This window comes from Ranitomeya variabilis, chromosome 5 (genome assembly GCF_051348905.1).
Source record: "Ranitomeya variabilis isolate aRanVar5 chromosome 5, aRanVar5.hap1, whole genome shotgun sequence".
In the NCBI taxonomy this organism is placed as follows: Eukaryota; Metazoa; Chordata; class Amphibia; order Anura; family Dendrobatidae; genus Ranitomeya; species Ranitomeya variabilis.
In genome coordinates this window covers 38,129,920-38,148,210 of record NC_135236.1, presented here as the reverse complement: position 1 = coordinate 38,148,210, position 18,291 = coordinate 38,129,920, and the positions used below count along the sequence as shown (strand labels likewise).

Genomic DNA, 18,291 nt, shown 5'->3' with positions numbered 1-18,291 from the left:
CCAAATTTTTTCAGCAATCAAATGTCAAATAACGTAAATAAACTCGTTACTACAACACATCGGAGAACCAACAGTGATGGCATACATTTTTTATGATCTCATAGTTAAGACGATGGACTTAAAGTTCACATTCTGTATGAAATCATGTTCACAGTGCAGTGTTTTACCTTTAAAAAATTGGATTTTGCTTGTGAAAGTTTAATGAAAACAAAATATAGAAAAAGGTGGGATTAAGAAAAAAATCAAGAAGATTAATTCCCTGGCAGTGTGCAGTTTCCAACCACAATTGGGACCATGAGAATCATCTGGTGAACAACATCCCTGTAGTCCTCAATGTACAAACCAATTATCTCCTTCTACTTGTTAATCTGAGTTCACACCTTTCTCTTTCAGTGAGTCAGCCAAGATATTTTGCCCATGACAGAGTTCGTCAATAGAGATTCAGGTGAACTAAGTCCCAAAATTTCTCCAAGGCTCTCCCTCTGCATGCACTTTGCAAAAACATGAATAGCTAATCTTTGAGTTGGCTGTGATGGCCGAGTGGTTAAGGTGTTGGACTTGAAATCCAATGGAGTTTACCTGCACATGTTCAAATCCTGTTCACAGCGTAGAGTTTTAACATGACAAAAAAATTAGAATTTGTCAAAAACAGGAAACCTATATTTATATTGGTAAAATGGGCCAAATGATATGAAATGGGACAAGTATTCATATTCCAAAATTTGAGTCTCAAAATTGAAACTAAGCAGTATGAAAACTAAAAGAAACATTACTAGATGTTTCCCAGGACATTAATGGTATCATTCACTGATCTCTGGAAACTCTGATCAGAACTGTATTGGTTGCTAAAAATGCTCTACACCAAATTTTTTCAGCAATCAAATGTCAAATAACGTAAATAAACTCGTTACTACAACACATCGGAGAACCAACAGTGATGGCATACATTTTTTATGATCTCATAGTTAAGATGATGGACTTAAAGTTCACATTCTGTATGAAATCATGTTCACAGTGCAGTGTTTTACCTTTAAAAAATTGGATTTTGCTTGTGAAAGTTTAATGAAAACAAAATATAGAAAAAGGTGGGATTAAGAAAAAAATCAAGAAGATGAATTCCCTGGCAGTGTGCAGTTTCTAACCACAAATGGGACCATGAGAAACATCTGGTGAACAACATCCCAGTAGTCCTCAATATACAAACCAATTATCTCCTTCTACTTGTTAATCTGAGTTCACACCTTTCTCTTTCAGTGAGTCAGCCAAGATATTTTGCCCATGACAGAGTTCGTCAATAGAGATTCAGGTGAACTAAGTCCCAAAATTTCTCCAAGGCTCTCCCTCTGCATGCACTTTGCAAAAACATGAATAGCTAATCTTTGAGTTGCCTGTGATGGCCAAGTGGTTAAGGTGTTGGACTTGAAATCCAATGGGGTTTACCTGCACATGTTCAAATCCTGTTCACAGCGTAGTGTTTTAACATGACAAAAACATTAGAATTTGTCAAAAACAGGAAACCTATATTTATATTGGTAAAGTGGGCCAAATGATATGAAATGGGACAAGTATTCATATTCCAAAATTTGAGTCTCAAAATTGAAACTAAGCAGTATGAAAACTAAAAGAAACATTACTAGATGTTTCCCAGGACATTAATGGTATCATTCACTGATCTCTGGAAACTCTTATCAGAACTGTATTGGTTGCTAAAAATGCTCTACACCAAATTTTTTCAGCAATCAAATGTCAAATAACGTAAATAAACTCGTTACTACAACACATCGGAGAACCAACAGTGATGGCATACATTTTTTATGATCTCATAGTTAAGACGATGGACTTAAAGTTCACATTCTGTATGAAATCATGTTCACAGTGCAGTGTTTTACCTTTAAAAAATTGGATTTTGCTTGTGAAAGTTTAATGAAAACAAAATATAGAAAAAGGTGGGATTGAGAAAAAAATCAAGAAGATTAATTCCCTGGCAGTGTGCAGTTTCCAACCACAATTGGGACCATGAGAAACATCTGGTGAACAACATCCCTGTAGTCCTCAATGTACAAACCAATTATCTCCTTCTACTTGTTAATCTGAGTTCACACCTTTCTCTTTCAGTGAGTCAGCCAAGATATTTTGCCCATGACAGAGTTCGTCAATAGAGATTCAAGTGAACTAAGTCCCAAAATTTCTCCAAGGCTCTCCCTCTGCATGCACTTTGCAAAAACATGAATAGCTAATCTTTGAGTTGGCTGTGAGGGCCGAGTGGTTAAGGCGTTGGACTTGAAATCCAATGGGGTTTCCCCGCACAGGTTCAAATCCTGTTCACAGCGTAGTGTTTTAACAAGACAAAAACATTAGACTTTGTCAAAAACAGTAAAGCTATATTTATGTTGGTAAAATGGGCCAAATGATATGAAATGGGACAAGTATTCATATTCCAAAATTTGAGTCTCAAAATTGAAACTAAGCAGTATGAAAAATAAAAGAAACATTACTAGATGTTTCCCAGGACTTTAATGGTATCATTCACTGATCTCTGGAAACTTTGATCAGAACTGTATTGGTTGCTAAAAAAGCTCTACACCAAATTTTTTCAGCAATCAAATGTCAAATAACGTAAATAAACTCGTTACTAAAACACATCGGAGAACCAACAGTGATGGCATACATTTTTTATAATCACATAGTTAAGACGATGGACTTAAAGTTCACATTCTGTATGAAATCATGTTCACAGTGCAGTGTTGTACCTTTAAAAAATTGGATTTTGCTTGTGAAAGTTTAATGAAAACAAAATATAGAAAAAGGTGGGATTAAGAATAAAATCAAGAAGATTAATTCCCTGGCAGTGTGCAGTTTCCAACCACAATTGGGACCATGAGAAACATCTGGTGAACAACATCCCTGTAGTCCTCAATGTACAAACCAATTATCTCCTTCTACTTGTTAATCTGAGTTCACACCTTTCTCTTTCAGTGAGTCAGCCAAGATATTTTGCCCATGACAGAGTTCGTCAATAGAGATTCAGGTGAACTAAGTCCCAAAATTTCTCCAGGGCTCTCCCTCTGCATGCACTTTGCAAAAACATGAATAGCTAATCTTTGAGTTGGCTGTGATGGCCGAGTGGTTAAGGCGTTGGACTCGAAATCCAATGGGGTTTCCCCGCACAGGTTCAAATCCTGTTCACAGCGTAGTCTTTTAACATGACAAAAACATTAGAATTTGTCAAAAACAGTAAAGCTATATTTATGTTGGTAAAATGGGCCAAATGATATGAAATGGGACAAGTATTCATATTCCAAAATTTGAGTCTCAAAATTGAAACTAAGCAGTTTGAAAACTAAAAGAAACATTACTAGATGTTTCCCAGGACATTAATTGTATCATTCACTGATCTCTGGAAACTCTGATCAGAACTGAATTGGTTGCTACAAATGCTCTACACCAAATTTTTTCAGCAATCAAATGTCAAATAACGTAAATAAACTCGTTACTAAAACACATCGGAGAACCATCAGTGATGGCATACGTTTTTTATGATCGCATATGTTTTTTATGATCACATAGTTAAGACGATGGAATTAAAGTTCACATTCTGTATGAAATCATGTTCACAGTGCAGTGTTTTACCTTTAAAAAATTGGATTTTGCTTGTGAAAGTTTAATGAAAACAAAATATAGAAAAAGGTGGGATTAAGAAAAAAATCAAGAAGATTAATTCCCTGGCAGTGTGCAGTTTCCAACCACAAATGGGACCATGAGAAACATCTGGTGAACAACATCCCAGTAGTCCTCAATATACAAACCAATTATCTCCTTCTACTTGTTAATCTGAGTTCACACCTTTCTCTTTCAGTGAGTCAGCCAAGATATTTTGCCCATGACAGAGTTCATCAATAGAGATTCAGGTGAACTAAGTCCCAAAATTTCTCCAAGGCTCTCCCTCTGCATGCACTTTGGAAAAACATGAATAGCTAATCTTTGAGTTGGCTGTGATGGCCGAGTGGTTAAGGCGTTGGACTCGAAATCCAATGGGGTTTCCCCGCACAGGTTCAAATCCTGTTCACAGCGTAGTGTTTTAACATGACAAAAACATTAGAATTTGTCAAAAACATTAAAGCTATATTTATATTGGTAAAATGGGCCAAATGATATGAAATGGGACAAGTATTCATATTCCAAAATTTGAGTCTCAAAATTGAAACTAAGCAGTATGAAAACTAAAAGAAACATTACTAGATGTTTCTCAGGACATTAATGGTATCATTCACTGATCTCTGGAAACTCTGATCAGAACTGTATTGGTTGCTAAAAATGCTCTACACCAAATTTTTTCAGCAATCAAATGTCAAATAACGTAAGTAAACTCGTTACTAAAACACATCGGAGAACCAACAGTGATGGCATACGTTTTTTATGATCTCATAGTTAAGACGATGGACTTAAAGTACACATTCTGTATGAAATCATGTTCGCAGTGCAGTGATTTACCTTTAAAAAATTGGATTTTGCTTTTGAAAGTTTAATGAAAACAAAATATAGAAAAAGGTGGGATTAAGAAAAAAATCAAGAAGATTAATTCCCTGGCAGTGTGCAGTTTCCAACCACAATTGGGACCATGAGAAACATCTGGTGAACAACAACCCTGTAGTCCTCAATATACAAACCAATTATCTCCTTCTACTTGTTAATCTGAGTTCACACCTTTCTCTTTCAGTGAGTCAGACAAGATATTTTGCCCGTGACAGAGTTCGTCAATAGAGATTCAGGTGAACTAAGTCCCAAAATTTCTCCATGGCTCTCACTCTGCATGCACTTTGCAAAAACATGAATAGCTAATATTTGAGTTGGCTGTGATGGCCGAGTAGTTAAGGCGTTGGACTTGAAATCCAATGGGGTTTCCCCGCACAGGTTCAAATCCTGTTCACAGCATAGTATTTTAACATGACAAAAACATTAGAATTTGTTAAAAATAATAAAGCAATATTTATATTGGTAAAATGGGCCAAATGATATGAAATAATTAAGTATTCTTATTCCAAAATTTGAGTCTCAAAATTGAAACTAAGCAGTTTGAAAACTAAAAGAAACATTACTAGATGTTTCCCAGGACATTAATGGTATCATTCACTGATCTCTGGAAACTCTGATCAGAACTGTATTGGTTGCTAAAAATGCTCTACACCAAATTTTTTCAGCAATCAAATGTCAAATAACGTAAATAAACTCGTTACTAAAACACATCGGAGGACCAACAGTGATGGCATACATTTTTTATGATCTCATAGTTAAGACGATGGACTTAAAGTTCACATTCTGTATGAAATCATGTTCACAGTGCAGTGTTTTACCTTTAAAAAATTGGATTTTGCTTGTAAAAGTTTAATGAAAACAAAATATAGAAAAAGGTGGGATTAGGAAAAAAATCAAGAAGATTAATTCCCTGGCAGCGTGCAGTTTCCAACCACAATTGGGACCATGAGAAACATCTGGTGAACAACAACCCTGTAGTCCTCAATATACAAACCAATTATCTCCTTCTACTTGTTAATCTGAGTTCACACCTTTCTCTTTCAGTGAGTCAGCCAAGATATTTTGCCCATGACAGAGTTCGTCAATAGAGATTCAGGTGAACTAAGTCCCAAAATTTCTCCAAGGTTCTCCCTCTGCATGCACTTTGCAAAAACATGAATAGCTAATCTTTGAGTTGGCTGTGATGGCCGAGTGGTTAAGATGTTGGACTTGAAATCCAATGGGGTTTACCTGCACATGTTCAAATCCTGTTCACAGCGTAGTGTTTTAACATGACAAAAACATTAGAATTTGTCAATAACAGGAAACCTATATTTATATTGGTAAAATGGGCCAAATGATATGAAATGGGACAAGTATTCATATTCCAAAATTTGAGTCTCAAAATTGAAACTAAGCAGTATGAAAACTAAAAGAAACATTACTATATGTTTCCCAGGACATTAATGGTATCATTCACTGATCTCTGGAAACTCTGATCAGAACTGTATTGGTTGCTAAAAATGCTCTACACCAAATTTTTTCAGCAATCAAATGTCAAATAACGTAAATAAACTCGTTACTAAAACACATCGGAGAACCAACAGTGATGGCATACATTTTTTATGATCGCATAGTTAAGACGATGGACTTAAAGTTCACATTCTGTATGAAATCATGTTCACAGTGCAGTGTTTTACCTTTAAAAAATTGGATTTTGCTTGTGAAAGTTTAATGAAAACAAAATATAGAAAAAGGTGGGATTAAGAAAAAAATCAAGAAGATTAATTCCCTGGCAGTGTGCAGTTTCCAACCACAATTGGGACCATGAGAAACATCTGGTGAACAACATCCCTGTAGTCCTCAATGTACAAACCAATTATCTCCTTCTACTTGTTAATCTGAGTTCACACCTTTCTCTTTCAGTGAGTCAGCCAAGATATTTTGCCCATGACAGAGTTCGTCAATAGAGATTCAGGTGAACTAAGTCCCAAAATTTCTCCAAGGCTCTCCCTCTGCATGCACTTTGCAAAAACATGAATAGCTAATCTTTGAGTTGGCTGTGATGGCCGAGTGGTTAAGGTGTTGGACTTGAAATCCAATGGGGTTTACCTGCACATGTTCAAATCCTGTTCACAGCGTAGTGTTTTAACATGACAAAAACATTAGAATTTGTCAAAAACAGTAAAGCTATATTTATGTTGGTAAAATGGGCCAAATGATATGAAATGGGACAAGTATTCATATTCCAAAATTTGAGTCTCAAAATTGAAACTAAGCAGTTTGAAAACTAAAAGAAACATTACTAGATGTTTCCCAGGACATTAATGGTATCATTCACTGATCTCTGGAAACTCTGATCAGAACTGTATTGGTTGCTAAAAATGCTCTACACCAAATTTTTTCAGCAATCAAATGTCAAATAACGTAAATAAACTCGTTACTACAACACATCGGAGAACCAACAGTGATGGCATACATTTTTTATGATCTCATAGTTAAGACGATGGACTTAAAGTTCACATTCTGTATGAAATCATGTTCACAGTGCAGTGTTTTACCTTTAAAAAATTGGATTTTGCTTGTGAAAGTTTAATGAAAACAAAATATAGAAAAAGGTGGGATTAAGAAAAAAATCAAGAAGATTAATTCCCTGGCAGTGTGCAGTTTCCAACCACAATTGGGACCATGAGAAACATCTGGTGAACAGCATCCCTGTAGTCCTCAATGTACAAACCAATTATCTCCTTCTACTTGTTAATCTGAGTTCACACCTTTCTCTTTCAGTGAGTCAGCCAAGATATTTTGCCCATGACAGAGTTCGTCAATAGAGATTCAGGTGAACTAAGTCCCAAAATTTCTCCAAGGCTCTCCCTCTGCATGCACTTTGCAAAAACATGAATAGCTAATCTTTGAGTTGGCTGTGATGGCCGAGTGGTTAAGGTGTTGGACTTGAAATCCAATGGAGTTTACCTGCACATGTTCAAATCCTGTTCACAGCGTAGAGTTTTAACATGACAAAAAAATTAGAATTTGTCAAAAACAGGAAACCTATATTTATATTGGTAAAATGGGCCAAATGATATGAAATGGGACAAGTATTCATATTCCAAAATTTGAGTCTCAAAATTGAAACTAAGCAGTATGAAAACTAAAAGAAACATTACTAGATGTTTCCCAGGACATTAATGGTATCATTCACTGATCTCTGGAAACTCTGATCAGAACTGTATTGGTTGCTAAAAATGCTCTACACCAAATTTTTTCAGCAATCAAATGTCAAATAACGTAAATAAACTCGTTACTAAAACACATCGGAGGACCAACAGTGATGGCATACATTTTTTATGATCTCATAGTTAAGACGATGGACTTAAAGTTCACATTCTGTATGAAATCATGTTCACAGTGCAGTGTTTTACCTTTAAAAAATTGGATTTTGCTTGTAAAAGTTTAATGAAAACAAAATATAGAAAAAGGTGGGATTAGGAAAAAAATCAAGAAGATTAATTCCCTGGCAGCGTGCAGTTTCCAACCACAATTGGGACCATGAGAAACATCTGGTGAACAACAACCCTGTAGTCCTCAATATACAAACCAATTATCTCCTTCTACTTGTTAATCTGAGTTCACACCTTTCTCTTTCAGTGAGTCAGCCAAGATATTTTGCCCATGACAGAGTTCGTCAATAGAGATTCAGGTGAACTAAGTCCCAAAATTTCTCCAAGGTTCTCCCTCTGCATGCACTTTGCAAAAACATGAATAGCTAAACTTTGAGTTGGCTGTGATGGCCGAGTGGTTAAGATGTTGGACTTGAAATCCAATGGGGTTTACCTGCACATGTTCACAGCGTAGTGTTTTAACATGACAAAAACATTAGAATTTGTCAATAACAGGAAACCTATATTTATATTGGTAAAATGGGCCAAATGATATGAAATGGGACAAGTATTCATATTCCAAAATTTGAGTCTCAAAATTGAAACTAAGCAGTATGAAAACTAAAAGAAACATTACTATATGTTTCCCAGGACATTAATGGTATCATTCACTGATCTCTGGAAACTCTGATCAGAACTGTATTGGTTGCTAAAAATGCTCTACACCAAATTTTTTCAGCAATCAAATGTCAAATAACGTAAATAAACTCGTTACTAAAACACATCGGAGAACCAACAGTGATGGCATACATTTTTTATGATCGCATAGTTAAGACGATGGACTTAAAGTTCACATTCTGTATGAAATCATGTTCACAGTGCAGTGTTTTACCTTTAAAAAATTGGATTTTGCTTGTGAAAGTTTAATGAAAACAAAATATAGAAAAAGGTGGGATTAAGAAAAAAATCAAGAAGATTAATTCCCTGGCAGTGTGCAGTTTCCAACCACAATTGGGACCATGAGAAACATCTGGTGAACAACATCCCTGTAGTCCTCAATGTACAAACCAATTATCTCCTTCTACTTGTTAATCTGAGTTCACACCTTTCTCTTTCAGTGAGTCAGCCAAGATATTTTGCCCATGACAGAGTTCGTCAATAGAGATTCAGGTGAACTAAGTCCCAAAATTTCTCCAAGGCTCTCCCTCTGCATGCACTTTGCAAAAACATGAATAGCTAATCTTTGAGTTGGCTGTGATGGCCGAGTGGTTAAGGTGTTGGACTTGAAATCCAATGGGGTTTACCTGCACATGTTCAAATCCTGTTCACAGCGTAGTGTTTTAACATGACAAAAACATTAGAATTTGTCAAAAACAGTAAAGCTATATTTATGTTGGTAAAATGGGCCAAATGATATGAAATGGGACAAGTATTCATATTCCAAAATTTGAGTCTCAAAATTGAAACTAAGCAGTTTGAAAACTAAAAGAAACATTACTAGATGTTTCCCAGGACATTAATGGTATCATTCACTGATCTCTGGAAACTCTGATCAGAACTGTATTGGTTGCCAAAAATGCTCTACACCAAATTTTTTCAGCAATCAAATGTCAAATAACGTAAATAAACTCGTTACTAAAACACATCGGAGAACCATCAGTGATGGCATACGTTTTTTATGATCACATAGTTAAGACGATGGACTTAAAGTTCACATTCTGTATGAAATAATGTTCACAGTGCAGTGTTTTACCTTTAAAAAATTGGATTTTGCTTGTGAAAGTTTAATGAAAACAAAATATAGAAAAAGGTGGGATTAAGAAAAAAATCAAGAAGATTAATTCCCTGGCAGTGTGCAGTTTCTAACCACAAATGGGACCATGAGAAACATCTGGTGAACAACATCCCAGTAGTCCTCAATAAACAAACCAATTATCTCCTTCTACTTGTTAATCTGAGTTCACACCTTTCTCTTTCAGTGAGTCAGCCAAGATATTTTGCCCATGACAGAGTTCATCAATAGAGATTCAGGTGAACTAAGTCCCAAAATTTCTCCAAGGCTCTCCCTCTGCATGCACTTTGCAAAAACATGAATAGCTAATCTTTGAGTTGGCTGTGATGGCAGAGTGGTTAAGGCGTTGGACTCGAAATCCAATGGGGTTTCCCCGCACAGGTTCAAATGCTGTTCACAGCGTAGTGTTTTAACATGACAAAAACATTAGAATTTGTCAAAAACAGTAAAGCTATATTTATGTTGGTAAAATGGGCCAAATGATATGAAATGGGACAAGTATTCATATTCCAAAATTTGAGTCTCAAAATTGAAACTAAGCAGTATGAAAAATAAAAGACACATTACTAGATGTTTCCCAGGACATTAATGGTATCATTCACTGATCTCTGGAAACTTTGATCAGAACTGTATTGGTTGCTAAAAATGCTCTACACCAAATTTTTTCAGCAATCAAATGTCAAATAACGTAAATAAACTCGTTACTAAAACACATCGGAGAACCAACAGTGATGGCATACATTTTTTATGATCGCATAGTTAAGACGATGGAATTAAAGTTCACATTCTGTATGAAATCATGTTCACAGTGCAGTGTTTTACCTTTAAAAAATTGGATTTTGCTTGTGAAAGTTTAATGAAAACAAAATATAGAAAAAGGTGGGATTAAGAAAAAAATCAAGAAGATTAATTCCCTGGCAGTGTGCAGTTTCCAACCACAATTGGGACCATGAGAAACATCTGGTGAACAACATCCCTGTAGTCCTCAATGTACAAACCAATTATCTCCTTCTACTTGTTAATCTGAGTTCACACCTTTCTCTTTCAGTGAGTCAGCCAAGATATTTTGCCCATGACAGAGTTCATCAATAGAGATTCAGGTGAATTAAGTCCCAAAATTTCTCCAGGGCTCTCCCTCTGCATGCACTTTACAAAAACATGAATAGCTAATATTTGAGTTGGCTGTGATGGCCGAGTGGTTAAGGCGTTGGACGTGAAATCCAATAGGGGTTTCCCCGCACAGGTTCAAATCCTGTTCACAGCTCAGTGTTTTAACATGACAAAAACATTAGAATTTGTTAAAAATAATAAAGCAATATTTATATTGGTAAAATGGGCCAAATGATATGAAATAATTAAGTATTCTTATCCCAAAATTTGAGTCTCAAAATTGAAACTAAGCAATTTGAAAACTAAAAGAAACATTACTAGATGTTTCCCAGGACATTAATGGTATCATTCACTGATCTCTGGAAACTCTGATCAGAACTGTATTGGTTGCTAAAAATGCTCTACACCAAATTTTTTCAGCAATCAAATGTCAAATAACGTAAATAAACTCGTTACTAAAACACATCGGAGGACCAACAGTGATGGCATACATTTTTTATGATCTCATAGTTAAGACGATGGACTTAAAGTTCACATTCTGTATGAAATCATGTTCACAGTGCAGTGTTTTACCTTTAAAAAATTGGATTTTGCTTGTAAAAGTTTAATGAAAACAAAATATAGAAAAAGGTGGGATTAGGAAAAAAATCAAGAAGATTAATTCCCTGGCAGCGTGCAGTTTCCAACCACAATTGGGACCATGAGAAACATCTGGTGAACAACATCCCTGTAGTCCTCAATATACAAACCAATTATCTCCTTCTACTTGTTAATCTGAGTTCACACCTTTCTCTTTCAGTGAGTCAGCCAAGATATTTTGCCCATGACAGAGTTCGTCAATAGAGATTCAGGTGAACTAAGTCCCAAAATTTCTCCAAGGTTCTCCCTCTGCATGCACTTTGCAAAAACATGAATAGCTCATCTTTGAGTTGGCTGTGATGGCCGAGTGGTTAAGATGTTGGACTTGAAATCCAATGGGGTTTACCTGCACATGTTCAAATCCTGTTCACAGCGTAGTGTTTTAACATGACAAAAACATTAGAATTTGTCAATAACAGGAAGCCTATATTTATATTGGTAAAATGGGCCAAATGATATGAAATGGGACAAGTATTCATATTCCAAAATTTGAGTCTCAAAATTGAAACTAAGCAGTATGAAAACTAAAAGAAACATTACTATATGTTTCCCAGGACATTAATGGTATCATTCACTGATCTCTGGAAACTCTGATCAGAACTGTATTGGTTGCTAAAAATGCTCTACACCAAATTTTTTCAGCAATCAAATGTCAAATAACGTAAATAAACTCGTTACTAAAACACATCGGAGAACCAACAGTGATGGCATACATTTTTTATGATCGCATAGTTAAGACGGTGGACTTAAAGTTCACATTCTGTATGAAATCATGTTCACAGTGCAGTGTTTTACCTTTAAAAAATTGGATTTTGCTTGTGAAAGTTTAATGAAAACAAAATATAGAAAAAGGTGGGATTAAGAAAAAAATCAAGAAGATTAATTCCCTGGCAGTGTGCAGTTTCCAACCACAATTGGGACCATGAGAAACATCTGGTGAACAACATCCCTGTAGTCCTCAATGTACAAACCAATTATCTCCTTCTACTTTTTAATCTGAGTTCACACCTTTCTCTTTCAGTGAGTCAGCCAAGATATTTTGCCCATGACAGAGTTCGTCAATAGAGATTCAGGTGAACTAAGTCCCAAAATTTCTCCAAGGCTCTCCCTCTGCATGCACTTTGCAAAAACATGAATAGCTAATCTTTGACTTGGCTGTGATGGCAGAGTGGTTAAGGCGTTGGACTTGAAATCCAATAGGGTTTCCCCGCACAGGTTCAAATGCTGTTCACAGCGTAGTGTTTTAACATGACAAAAACATTAGAATTTGTCAAAAACAGTAAAGCTATATTTATGTTGGTAAAATGGGCCAAATGATATGAAATGGGACAAGTATTCATATTCCAAAATTTGAGTCTCAAAATTGAAACTAAGCAGTATGAAAACTAAAAGAAACATTACTAGATGTTTCCCAGGACATTAATGGTATCATTCACTGATCTCTGGAAACTCTGATCAGAACTGTATTGGTTGCTAAAAATGCTCTACACCAAATTTTTTCAGCAATCAAATGTCAAATAACGTAAATAAACTCGTTACTAAAACACATCGGAGAACCAACAGTGATGGCATACATTTTTTATGATCGCATAGTTAAGACGATGGACTTAAAGTTCACATTCTGAATGAAATCATGTTCACAGTGCAGTGTTTTACCTTTAAAAAATTGGATTTTGCTTGTGAAAGTTTAATGAAAACAAAATATAGAAAAAGGTGGGATTAAGAAAAAAATCAAGAAGATTAATTCCCTGGCAGTGTGCAGTTTCCAACCACAATTGGGACCATGAGAAACATCTGGTGAACAACATCCCTGTAGTCCTCAATATACAAACCAATTATCTCCTTCTACTTGTTAATCTGAGTTCACACCTTTCTCTTTCAGTGAGTCAGCCAAGATATTTTGCCCATGACAGAGTTCGTCAATAGAGATTCAGGTGAACTAAGTCCCAAAATTTCTCCAAGGCTCTCCCTCTGCATGCACTTTGCAAAAACATGAATAGCTAATTTTTGAGTTGGCTGTGATGGCCGAGTGGTTAAGGCGTTGGACTCGAAATCCAATGGGATTGCTCCGCACAGGTTCAAATCCTGTTCACAGCAAAAGCGTTTTAACATGACAAAAACATTAGAATTTGTCAAAAACAGTAAAGCTATATTTATGTTGGTAAAATGGGCCAAATGATATGAAATGGGACAAGTATTCATATTCCAAAATTTGAGTCTCAAAATTGAAACTAAGCAGTATGAAAAATAAAAGAAACATTACTAGATGTTTCCCAGGACATTAATGTTATCATTCACTGATCTCTGGAAACTCTGATCAGAACTGTATTGGTTGCTAAAAATGCTCTACACCAAATTTTTTCAGCAATCAAATGTCAAATAACGTAAATAAACTCGTTACTAAAACACATCGGAGAACCAACAGTGATGGCATACATTTTTCATGATCGCATAGTTAAGACGATGGACTTAAAGTTCACATTCTGAATGAAATCATGTTCACAGTGCAGTGTTTTACCTTTAAAAAATTGGATTTTGCTTGTGAAAGTTTAATGAAAACAAAATATAGAAAAAGGTGGGATTAAGAAAAAAATCAAGAAGATTAATTCCCTGGCAGTGTGCAGTTTCCATCCACAATTGGGACCATGAGAAACATCTGGTGAACAACATCCCAGTAGTCCTCAATATACAAACCAATTATCTCCTTCTACTTGTTAATCTGCATTCACACCTTTCTCTTTCAGTGAGTCAGCCAAGATATTTTGCCCATGACAGAGTTCGTCAATAGAGATTCAGGTGAACTAAGTCCCAAAATTTCTCCAAGGTTCTCCCTCTGCATGCACTTTGCAAAAACATGAATAGCTAATCTTTGAGTTGGCTGTGATGGCCGAGTGGTTAAGGCGTTGGACTTGAAATCCAATGGGGTTTCCCCGCACAGGTTCAAATCCTGTTCACAGCGTAGTGTTTTAACATGACAAAAACATTAGAATTTGTCAAAAACAGTAAAGCTATATTTATATTGGTAAAATGGGCCAAATGATATGAAATGGGACAAGTATTCATATTCCAAAATTTGAGTCTCAAAATTGAAACTAAGCAGTATGAAAACTAAACGAAACATTACTAGATGTTTCCCAGGACATTAATGGTATCATTCACTGATCTCTGGAAACTCTGATCAGAACTGTATTGGTTGCTAAAAATGCTCTACACCAAATTTTTTCAGCAATCAAATGTCAAATAACGTAAATAAACTCGTTACTAAAACACATCGGAGAACCAACAGTGATGGCATACATTTTTCATGATCGCATAGTTAAGACGATGGACTTAAAGTTCACATTCTGAATGAAATCATGTTCACAGTGCAGTGTTTTACCTTTAAAAAATTGGATTTTGCTTGTGAAAGTTTAATGAAAACAAAATATAGAAAAAGGTGGGATTAAGAAAAATATTAAGAAGATTAATTCCCTGGCAGTGTGCAGTTTCCAACCACAATTGGGACCATGAGAAACATCTGGTGAACAACATCCCTGTAGTCCTCAAAATACAAACCAATTATCTCCTTCTACTTGTTAATCTGAGTTCACACCTTTCTCTTTCAGTGAGTCAGCCAAGATATTTTGCCCATGACAGAGTTCGTCAATAGAGATTCAGGTGAACTAAGTCCGAAAATTTCTCCAAGGCTCTCCCTCTGCATGCACTTTGCAAAAACAAGAATAGCTAATCTTTGAGTTGGCTGTGATGGCCGAGTGGCTGAGGCGTTGGACTCGAAATCCAATGGGGTTTCCACGCACAGGTTCAAATCCTGTTCACAGCGTAGTGTTTTAACATGACAAAAACATTAGAATTTGTCAAAAACAGTAAAGCTATATTTATATTGGTAAAATGGGCCAAATTATATGAAATGGGACAAGTATTCATATTCCAAAATTTGAGTCTCAAAATTGAAACTAAGCAGTTTGAAAACTAAAAGAAACATTACTATATGTTTCCCTGGACATTAATGGTGACATTAATGGTATCATTCACTTATCTCTGGAAACTCTGATCAGAACTGTATTGGTTGCTAAAAATGCTCTACACCAAATTTTTCAGCAATCAAATGTCAAATAACGTAAATAAACTCGTTACTAAAACACATTGGAGAACCATCAGTGATGGCATACGTTTTTTATGATCGCATAGTTAAGACGATGGACTTAAAGTTCACATTCTGTATGAAATCATGTTCACAGTGCAGTGTTTTACCTTTAAAAAATTGGATTTTCCATGTGAAAGTTTAATGAAAACAAAATAAAGAAAAAGGTGGGATTAAGAAAAAAATCAAGAAGATTAATTCCCTGGCAGTGTGCAGTTTCCATCCACAATTGGGACCATGAGAAACATCTGGTGAACAACATCCCAGTAGTCCTCAATATACAAACCAATTATCTCCTTCTACTTGTTAATCTGCATTCACACCTTTCTCTTTCAGTGAGTCAGCCAAGATATTTTGCCCATGACAGAGTTCGTCAATAGAGATTCAGGTGAACTAAGTCCCAAAATTTCTCCAAGGTTCTCCCTCTGCATGCACTTTGCAAAAACATGAATAGCTAATCTTTGAGTTGGCTGTGATGGCCGAGTGGTTAAGGCGTTGGACTTGAAATCCAATGGGGTTTCCCCGCACAGGTTCAAATCCTGTTCACAGCGTAGTGTTTTAACATGACAAAAACATTAGAATTTGTCAAAAACAGTAAAGCTATATTTATATTGGTAAAATGGGCCAAATGATATGAAATGGGACAAGTATTCATATTCCAAAATTTGAGTCTCAAAATTGAAACTAAGCAGTATGAAAACTAAACGAAACATTACTAGATGTTTCCCAGGACATTAATGGTATCATTCACTGATCTCTGGAAACTCTGATCAGAACTGAATTGGTTGCTAAAAATGCTCTACACCAAATTTTTTCAGCAATCAAATGTCAAATAACGTAAATAAACTCGTTACTAAAACACATCGGAGAACCAACAGTGATGGCATACATTTTTCATGATCGCATAGTTAAGACGATGGACTTAAAGTTCACATTCTGAATGAAATCATGTTCACAGTGCAGTGTTTTACCTTTAAAAAATTGGATTTTGCTTGTGAAAGTTTAATGAAAACAAAATATAGAAAAAGGTGGGATTAAGAAAAAAATTAAGAAGATTAATTCCCTGGCAGTGTGCAGTTTCCAACCACAATTGGGACCATGAGAAACATCTGGTGAACAACATCCCTGTAGTCCTCAAAATACAAACCAATTATCTCCTTCTACTTGTTAATCTGAGTTCACACCTTTCTCTTTCAGTGAGTCAGCCAAGATATTTTGCCCATGACAGAGTTCATCAATAGAGATTCAGGTGAACTAAGTCCCAAAATTTCTCCAAGGCTCTCCCTCTGCATGCACTTTGCAAAAACATGAATAGCTAATCTTTGAGTTGGCTGTGATGGCCGAGTGGTTAAGGCGTTGGACTTGAAATCCAATGGAGTTTCCCCGCACAAGTTCAAATCCTGTTCACAGCGTAGTGTTTTAACATGACAAAAACATTAGTATTTGTTAAAAATAATAAAGCTATATGTATATTGGTAAAATGGGCCAAATGATATGAAATGGGACAAGTATTCATATTCCAAAATTTGAGTCTCAAAATTGAAACTAAGCAGTATGAAAACTAAACGAAACATTACTAGATGTTTCCCAGGACATAAATGGTATCATTCACTGATCTCTGGAAACTCTGATCAGAACTGTATTGGTTGCTAAAAATGCTCTACACCAAATTTTTTCAGCAATCAAATGTCAAATAACATTAATAAACTCGTTACTAAAACACATTGGAGAACCAACAATGATGGCATACATTTTTTATGATCGCATAGTTAAGACGATGGACTTAAAGTTCACATTCTGTATGAAATCATGTTCACAGTGCAGTGTTTTACCTTTAAAAAATTGGATTTTGCTTGTGAAAGTTTAATGAAAACAAAATATAGAAAAAGGTGGGATTGAGAAAAAAATCAAGAAGATTAATTCCCTGGCAGTGTGCAATTTCCAACCACAATTGGGACCATGAGAAACATCTGGTGAACAACATCCCTGTAGTCCTCAATGTACAAACCAATTATCTCCTTCTACTTGTTAATCTGAGTTCACACCTTTCTCTTTCAGTGAGTCAGCCAAGATATTTTGCCAATTACAGAGTTCATCAATAGAGATTCAGGTGAACTAAGTCCCAAAATTTCTCCAAGGTTCTTCCTCTGCATGCACTTTGCAAAAACATGAATAGCTAATCTTTGAGTTGGCTGTGATGGCCGAGTGGTTAAGGCGTTGGACTCGAAATCCAATGGGGTTTCCCCGCACAGGTTCAAATCCTGTTCACAGGGTAGTGTTTTAACATGACAAAAACATTAGAATTTGTCAAAAACAGTAAAGCTATATTTATATTGGTAAAATGGGTTAAATGATATGAAATGGGACAATTATTCATATTCCAAAATTTGAGTCTCAAAATTGAAACTAAGCCATTTGAAAACTAAAAGAAACATTACTAGATGTTTCCTAGGACATTAATAGTATCATTCACTTATCTCTGGAAACTCTGATCAGAACTGTATTGGTTGCTAAAAATGCTCTACACCCAATTTTTTCAGCAATCAAATGTCAAATAACGTAAATAAACTCGTTACTAAAACACATCAGAGAACCATCAGTGATGGCATACGTTTTTTATGATCGCATAGTTAAGACGATGGACTTAAAGTTCACATTCTGTATGAAATCATGTTCACAGTGCAGTGTTTTACCTTTAAAAAATTGGATTTTCCTTG

The 18,291-nt window shown here is 35.6% G+C and overlaps 20 non-coding genes across 20 annotated transcripts; all 20 read left to right on the top strand.

Moving 5' to 3' along the window:
- Nucleotides 1–526: 526 nt before the first annotated feature.
- TRNAS-UGA (transfer RNA serine (anticodon UGA)) lies at nucleotides 527–608 on the top strand. The gene has a single exon. It is a non-coding gene; the product is annotated as a tRNA-Ser (tRNA).
- A 778-nt stretch (nucleotides 609–1,386) lies between these two features.
- On the top strand, nucleotides 1,387–1,469 carry TRNAS-UGA (transfer RNA serine (anticodon UGA)). Its single transcript has one exon. It is a non-coding gene; the product is annotated as a tRNA-Ser (tRNA).
- A 779-nt stretch (nucleotides 1,470–2,248) lies between these two features.
- TRNAS-UGA (transfer RNA serine (anticodon UGA)) lies at nucleotides 2,249–2,330 on the top strand. Its single transcript has one exon. It is a non-coding gene; the product is annotated as a tRNA-Ser (tRNA).
- A 779-nt stretch (nucleotides 2,331–3,109) lies between these two features.
- On the top strand, nucleotides 3,110–3,191 carry TRNAS-CGA (transfer RNA serine (anticodon CGA)). The gene has a single exon. It is a non-coding gene; the product is annotated as a tRNA-Ser (tRNA).
- A 798-nt stretch (nucleotides 3,192–3,989) lies between these two features.
- TRNAS-CGA (transfer RNA serine (anticodon CGA)) lies at nucleotides 3,990–4,071 on the top strand. The gene has a single exon. It is a non-coding gene; the product is annotated as a tRNA-Ser (tRNA).
- Nucleotides 4,072–4,850: 779 nt separating this feature from the next.
- On the top strand, nucleotides 4,851–4,932 carry TRNAS-UGA (transfer RNA serine (anticodon UGA)). The gene has a single exon. It is a non-coding gene; the product is annotated as a tRNA-Ser (tRNA).
- A 778-nt stretch (nucleotides 4,933–5,710) lies between these two features.
- TRNAS-UGA (transfer RNA serine (anticodon UGA)) lies at nucleotides 5,711–5,792 on the top strand. Its single transcript has one exon. It is a non-coding gene; the product is annotated as a tRNA-Ser (tRNA).
- Nucleotides 5,793–6,571: 779 nt separating this feature from the next.
- TRNAS-UGA (transfer RNA serine (anticodon UGA)) lies at nucleotides 6,572–6,653 on the top strand. Its single transcript has one exon. It is a non-coding gene; the product is annotated as a tRNA-Ser (tRNA).
- A 779-nt stretch (nucleotides 6,654–7,432) lies between these two features.
- Nucleotides 7,433–7,514, top strand: TRNAS-UGA (transfer RNA serine (anticodon UGA)). Its single transcript has one exon. It is a non-coding gene; the product is annotated as a tRNA-Ser (tRNA).
- A 1,629-nt stretch (nucleotides 7,515–9,143) lies between these two features.
- On the top strand, nucleotides 9,144–9,225 carry TRNAS-UGA (transfer RNA serine (anticodon UGA)). Its single transcript has one exon. It is a non-coding gene; the product is annotated as a tRNA-Ser (tRNA).
- Nucleotides 9,226–10,004: 779 nt separating this feature from the next.
- On the top strand, nucleotides 10,005–10,086 carry TRNAS-CGA (transfer RNA serine (anticodon CGA)). Its single transcript has one exon. It is a non-coding gene; the product is annotated as a tRNA-Ser (tRNA).
- Nucleotides 10,087–10,865: 779 nt separating this feature from the next.
- On the top strand, nucleotides 10,866–10,948 carry TRNAS-UGA (transfer RNA serine (anticodon UGA)). The gene has a single exon. It is a non-coding gene; the product is annotated as a tRNA-Ser (tRNA).
- Nucleotides 10,949–11,726: 778 nt separating this feature from the next.
- TRNAS-UGA (transfer RNA serine (anticodon UGA)) lies at nucleotides 11,727–11,808 on the top strand. The gene has a single exon. It is a non-coding gene; the product is annotated as a tRNA-Ser (tRNA).
- A 779-nt stretch (nucleotides 11,809–12,587) lies between these two features.
- TRNAS-UGA (transfer RNA serine (anticodon UGA)) lies at nucleotides 12,588–12,669 on the top strand. The gene has a single exon. It is a non-coding gene; the product is annotated as a tRNA-Ser (tRNA).
- Nucleotides 12,670–13,448: 779 nt separating this feature from the next.
- Nucleotides 13,449–13,530, top strand: TRNAS-CGA (transfer RNA serine (anticodon CGA)). Its single transcript has one exon. It is a non-coding gene; the product is annotated as a tRNA-Ser (tRNA).
- A 780-nt stretch (nucleotides 13,531–14,310) lies between these two features.
- TRNAS-UGA (transfer RNA serine (anticodon UGA)) lies at nucleotides 14,311–14,392 on the top strand. Its single transcript has one exon. It is a non-coding gene; the product is annotated as a tRNA-Ser (tRNA).
- A 779-nt stretch (nucleotides 14,393–15,171) lies between these two features.
- Nucleotides 15,172–15,253, top strand: TRNAS-CGA (transfer RNA serine (anticodon CGA)). The gene has a single exon. It is a non-coding gene; the product is annotated as a tRNA-Ser (tRNA).
- Nucleotides 15,254–16,043: 790 nt separating this feature from the next.
- Nucleotides 16,044–16,125, top strand: TRNAS-UGA (transfer RNA serine (anticodon UGA)). Its single transcript has one exon. It is a non-coding gene; the product is annotated as a tRNA-Ser (tRNA).
- A 779-nt stretch (nucleotides 16,126–16,904) lies between these two features.
- On the top strand, nucleotides 16,905–16,986 carry TRNAS-UGA (transfer RNA serine (anticodon UGA)). The gene has a single exon. It is a non-coding gene; the product is annotated as a tRNA-Ser (tRNA).
- A 779-nt stretch (nucleotides 16,987–17,765) lies between these two features.
- On the top strand, nucleotides 17,766–17,847 carry TRNAS-CGA (transfer RNA serine (anticodon CGA)). Its single transcript has one exon. It is a non-coding gene; the product is annotated as a tRNA-Ser (tRNA).
- The last annotated feature ends 444 nt before the right edge of the window (nucleotides 17,848–18,291 follow it).